Source organism: Belonocnema kinseyi, chromosome 9 (assembly GCF_010883055.1).
Source record: "Belonocnema kinseyi isolate 2016_QV_RU_SX_M_011 chromosome 9, B_treatae_v1, whole genome shotgun sequence".
NCBI lineage: Eukaryota > Metazoa > Arthropoda > Insecta > Hymenoptera > Cynipidae > Belonocnema > Belonocnema kinseyi.
The window spans coordinates 132373667-132379913 of record NC_046665.1 but is presented as its reverse complement, the minus strand read 5'-3'; the positions used below and the strand labels follow the sequence as shown (position 1 = coordinate 132379913).

General features: G+C 39.9%; 1 pseudogene; it reads right to left on the bottom strand.

Annotated features, from left to right (window-relative positions):
* Positions 1–220: 220 nt before the first annotated feature.
* Positions 221–372, bottom strand: LOC117180954 (annotated as a pseudogene).
* Between the last annotated feature and the right edge of the window lie 5875 nt (positions 373–6247).

Sequence of the window (6247 nt, the reverse complement as noted above, 5' to 3'; positions counted from 1 at the left end):
TAAAAAATCTAGGACAATTCTATAACAGTTCTATAACAATTCTATGACAGTTTTGGAACTGTTATGTATCAAATATGGAACAGTGTTATGTACCCCCCGCAGCAATAGGATATCCCGAGATATTTGATTTGATCCCCTTTATGTCCCGGGACATTCCAGGAATAACTCGTCGGAACATCCTGCGAGGTGAAAATTCTGGTATTACCATGGATTTATTTTGATCTGGGAAGCGCGTACGCAGTCTTGACTAATGAAAGTTATACGTTCGAGATATCCACATTAGGGATATTCGCAAGGGTCAGCTCGACCGTAGTGCTATGGAAACGCCTGTATTGTGTCGCAAATATGTCTTAACAGCACGTATATAATTATATCGAAATGATGTGTTCCATTTATTTGCCCTCTGAATTTTCATACTTAGTTACTTAGAACTCAATGCACGTGGTCTTAATGTGTTTCAATAAGTTATTCTATGATCTTCGATAAAAAATATATTTTTGTTTATATTAATACAATTTAATTATTAAAAAACGTGTTAATTCTTTCATAAATGCTTATCTGTGTTCTGATAAAGAATATTAATATTCTTCAATTATAATTACAAAACTGAATTTCTTCTTTTTAAATAAATTTTATTTAGAAAAGAGATTACGGTAGTACAATTCTTTCTTTCCGTTATTAGTTATGAAAATAGTTATTTTATTATTTAGTTTGATCCCTAAGTCGGTACCTCTGGAAATTTTTATATGTACCTTTACCTATGTACCGAGGTTCTGGTTGTTCGGAACCCACCTTAAGCTGTAGGTCCCTCCATCGTTTACTTGATTGCAACCCAATCCGTCAATGATGAGGTAAAAACCAGGCTTTGTCAAATATGTCGCGGCACACTGCTCTCATCAGATCACTTGATTGCATTATAAAAATGCGTCCGTGATTGATGATATATACCCGGACAGCCCCGTGTTAAGTAATCAAATAAAATCCAACTCCAAACCAAAAATGCCTTCGACATGTTGGGCAGTCACCATCTTAAGCCTGTGACAACATTGCCCTTGCAATGTTTTTATTATAGTCTCGAGCCTCGGTGGCTCAGTTGGTTAGACGCTCGGACTTTACCTCAGAGGTCCGGGGTGGGTTCGATCCCTGAGTCGGTACCCCTGGAAATTTCTCTATGTACCTTTACCGTGGTTCTGGTGGTTTGGAACCCACCTGAAGCTGTAGCCCCTCCCCATCGTGTACTTGACTGGAACCCAGTCCGTCAATGATGGGGAAAAAACAGGCTTTGTCTAATATGTCGGGGCGATAGAGAACAATAAAGATCGTTTGTGATTCGTTATTAGAGCTAGAATATGAACGCTAGAACGTGAGTAGATTAGAGAAAATGTTTCAGAACGTCTGTGATTGGTCGGTTCGAGAACAATTCCGTAACAACTGTTCTGTAACCGTTATTCATCTATGTTCCTAATTTGTTCTAGAACAAACTTGTAACAGGGTTCTAGAACTTCGATATTACTGCACAGTTCTAGAGCACACTTGGAACAAATGTTATAGAACGTATGTCATCAGTTTGTTCTAAAACAATTCTGTAGCAACTATTACAGAACAGTGCTGTCACATAGTTCGAGAAAAGTTCTATCATACATTAATCACAGTGCTCTAGAACACTTTTACCTTTTTGTTCTAGAACAGTTCAGTCACCACCTTCTAACAACTGTTACAGAACACATTTCCTTTATTGATTTGGAAAAGTTACAGAACGTGTTTGCTGGGAAAATGTATAACTTAAGCACATAAACAAAATGCGTTATTAATATAATACTAATGAAAAATTCTCTTTCTAAGTTAATTAGGCCTAATTAAGATTACACAACTGGATCGCCGAATTGGGCATAGATACAACCCAACGGGCCCGAATCTTAAAGACGTTTTGTCTAAAAACGTCCAATATTCCAAATACGTCTTAAAACATCTTTGGAACATCGTATGTTTACATAACGTTATTCGGCCTGACTTAGGACGTTCTAAAATGGTCTTGGGACATTCGTACCCACTGGCAACTTATTGATACAAACCATACTGGAGCCCAATTTAATTGGGCTACCAAATTTGTGCCTATTTGGTAGTTGGGCCACCTGACTGGGGCCCAGTTTGGCCGCAATCGAATTTTCTGCACGAGTATAATTATCAATATGACTTGCATGTTGGTCCCGGTAATGAGACAGTGTGCGGTCACAGGTGATGATAAAATTTTACGGAGTTTGTGTGGAATGTTTGAGTGAAGTGTGAGGGTGGAAGCCTTGGAGGTGAGTAGGGTTGTAAGGGGCGATTTTGGGAGTTAAGAAATTAATTTTCATTGTAGTTGTGAGGTGGGATTTGGCTAAATAGGGAAAGTGAGGTTAGGTTGACAAGGGAGCGGGGTAGTTTTATGGTCCGGATTTTGGACCTTCATAGTGGACAAAGGTAGTTCTCGTAGTGCTGAGGGATTTAAGGGGAGAGAAAAGGGTGTCTGCAGGGGCTGTGAAGGGTTGAATAGAGTAATGAAAGGGAAAATTTGGGGCGGTAAGCGAAAACGGTCTGGAGAGACATCTGTTAGTTGCAGTATTTACTTTTTGCATGGATAGGGCACAGCTACCAACGGAAGAGCGGGTGGTGGTCAGCGAGAGTACTGGTAGTGCAGCAGGGAGTGAATTCGTCGGGGAGGAAATTTCCAACAGGCCACGACGGTCAGCTGTTCGTGGCAGGACCATTTCGCTGACCCCACAACCCACGCAAATTTAACTTTTTTAACGCCAAATATTTGGTGCAGAATTTGCTCAAATTTGTTCAACCAAAATTAGAATTTGCGCATCACCGGAAGTTCCAGATTTCTCAAAAAAAAACACTGGCGGGGCCAGCGCGACATTTCGCTGGCTCCGACATTGTCCAAAATCAACTTAATATGGGCGCATTATTTTCGTCTTGACTTTTTAAAATTTGAGCAGCCAACTTCACCCCCTAAAAACTACCACCTGTGTGAAAAATAGCATGGCGGGGCCAGAGAAACGTTTCGCTGGCCTCGATATCATCCAAAATCAACTTTATATAGGCGCATTACTTTCGTCTTAATTTTTTCAAATTTGTGGAAACAACTTCAATCACTAAAAACTACCCCCTATGCGAAACCAGCATGCTGGGCCAGCGAAAAGTTTCGCTGGCTCCGACATAATCCAAATTCAACTTTATATGGGCACCTTATTTTCGTCTTAAATTGTTCAAATTTGTGAAGCCAAATTCAACCTCTAAAAACTACCTCCTGTGCGGAAAATAGCATAGTGGGGCCAGAGAAATGTTTCGCTGGCCTCGCTATTATCCAAAATCAACTTTATATGGGCGCATTATTTATTTCTTAAATTTTTAAAATTTTTGCAACCAACTTCAACCTCCAAAGGCTAACCCTTATGTGGCAAACACTATGTCGACGCCAACCAAACATTTCGCTGGCTCCGCCACGCTATTTTTCGCACAGGGGGTTTTTTTAGGGGTTGAAGTTGGTTGCACAAATTTGAGCAAATTAAGACGAAAGTAATGCGCCCATATACAGTTGATTTTGGATAATGTCAGGACCAGCGAAACGTTTCTCTGGTCCGCCATGCTGTTTTTCGCACAAGGTGTAGTTTGTAGGGGTTGAAGTTGTTTGCACAAATTTGAAAAAATTAAGACGAAAATAATGCACCCATATAAAGTTGATTTTGGATAATGTCGGGGCTAGGAACACGTTTCGCTGGCCCCGCCAGTGTTTCTTTTTGAGAATTCTGCACTGAATATTTGGCTTAAAAAAAGTTAAATTTCCGTGGGTGTTGGGCCAGCGAAATGGTCCTATGCATGGCCCGGTGTCGAGTGGCGCGTCAGGGAGAGTGAAGATGTGAAACCAAGGAAGCCACAAGGCTAGGGAGGGAGAGAGTCTAGCGCAAGTGAGGGAGAGGATCTCTTGAAGAGGGAAATGGATCTATAAAGATAGGAGGGGAAACGTTCAAGTTTGTGACTATACAATAAGCATAGGATGGGAAGGATTAAAGAAAGGGTGAAAGACTTACTAGGAAAGAGAGAGAGAAGTATATGGTGGTACTGGTGGGGAAGGGGCTTTAATGTGATAATTGGGGGGCTGTACTTGAACGGGAAGAGCTTCGAACAGAAATCGAAGGATAAGATAATAAATAAAGAGGGGGAGATTCTAAAAAACTGGATGGAGGATAGAGGATGGGCGGTGGCAAATATTATTGTGACAGGGGACGAAGAGGAAGAATACACGTATGTGAGTAAGATGGGGGTATCGGTGATAGACTATGCGATCATGAATATGTTAGAGTGGGAGGAGACAGAGAAATTCGCAATGGAAGGGAGGGTGGAGTCAGGATAAAAGGGGCGGGTGGCGGAAGATAGGTTGGGAAGGAGGGTCGTTAGGGGAGAGGGTGTCCTGGACGAGGGAGGCCATAGAGAAGTATCAGGAGCAGTTTGGAAATGTAAGCTTTGAGGGGTAGTCGGTGGAAGAGGAATATGGAAGGATCTGAAAGAGAAAGTGAAAGGGTGTGTGCAAAAGAAGGTATTTAAAAAGAAGAATAAAGAAATAGTGAAGACGTGGTGGAATAGGGATTGTAAAATGATAAAGACGAAGGTTGAAAGGAAGGACTGGGAGTGTAAAAAGGAACTGCAAAAAGGGGGGAGTAAGTAGAGATGAGGGGATTAGAAGAACGTGGGAGGTAGATGGAGATGAGAGGGGGTAGAGCGGGGAGTGAGAGAGAGAGGGAAGGGGGGTCAGGAATTTTGGCAAAGATGAGATGCGGATGCATTGAGGATTACAATAGGTTTTGGCTTTCAAGAGAGAAGGGGATGTGCGAATTGTGCGGGAGAGTGTTGCAATACTGGAGCACTGGTTGGAGGAGTGTGAAGAGGGGGAAAGGAGTAGAATAAGCATGGAGGCATTGTTGCATGAAATGGTGGACAAAAGAGCAGTAGCATGGGTGAAGGGGGTTTTCGGTAAGATGGAGAAGAAGAGAAGGAAAAAGAAGAGGACTGGAGAAGGAAAGATTGTAAATGTGAGTGGAAGTAGGTGTAAGAAAGTGGTAAACCTATAAAAATCTATAAATATTAATACCGATTATATTTATTATATTGTTTCGAGTATTAAATATCATCAGTACTTTGAAACGAGTATTTGATTTACCCAAAATATTTATTACAAAATAAGTGACACTTCACCAATAAAAATTACGAAGCAAACTTTGAGGTGCCAAACCATGAAATGTTTTGTAATAAAAAATAAATCCCCGGAAAAATGATTAATATTGTTAATAATAAATTATTTAAACAAATATGCTATTTCTTATATTATATTTAATTCATTTCTTAAGAGTGAAAATTTATTAAAATATTTGCTTGTATTATTCTGGATACTATTTATCAGCTTCAAATCGACCCGCGCTTTTTGACATATGTGGATTTAAAAAAGTTTCTTACAGCGCCCTCATCGCTACAAGAACGGAACAGTCAATGAACGTAGTCACTTGACAAAAATAACCTGATGACTCGCACATGTACATTTCAAGACCGTTAAAGTTATGTCATGGCTTGTTGATTGAATCAAAAAGCCAAAAACAACAAAGAACAAAGGCCGTTTAAATAGGCGGAAGTTTACTGTACTAGCAGTAAATATTTGTTCATTAACAAGTGCTACTACAATGAAACCTTTCAATAGCCCTCCATCATATAGCCCTTACAAGAATTGACGCCGCGCCACAGGTAGGTTTAATAGAAGCCGCGCGGGGAGCGCGGGATCTGCTGTTGTCGCTCAGGTAAGCACTCAGGCGTTAACAAACAAAAGCGGAGCGGGCTGTAATAGTTAGTTCCCACCCACATTCACCCCGAAAATCGACAGAATAAATTACAAATTTTATTTTTCATAATTACTTTAATATTTGTTCCTTTTTTTTGCATTAATTTGAATTCTTATCTACCGTAATTTCATTTTCTTGTTTTTATAATTAAAAAAGTACGCATGGTATAGAAGAAAAACAATTTTGTTATATTAAACATGTTATTGCGGCTTGTGTAGTTTTTAAACAAATTTAATTATTATTAATTAATTAAAAAATTTAAATTGAATTTTAGGTAACACAGGCTGACAAAATTTGACAAAGGTCCGGAACCAGAGACCAGACCTAGTATACCCGAAGGTTTTTGCTGCGCTGAATCCGAATCCGACCTCAGAAAA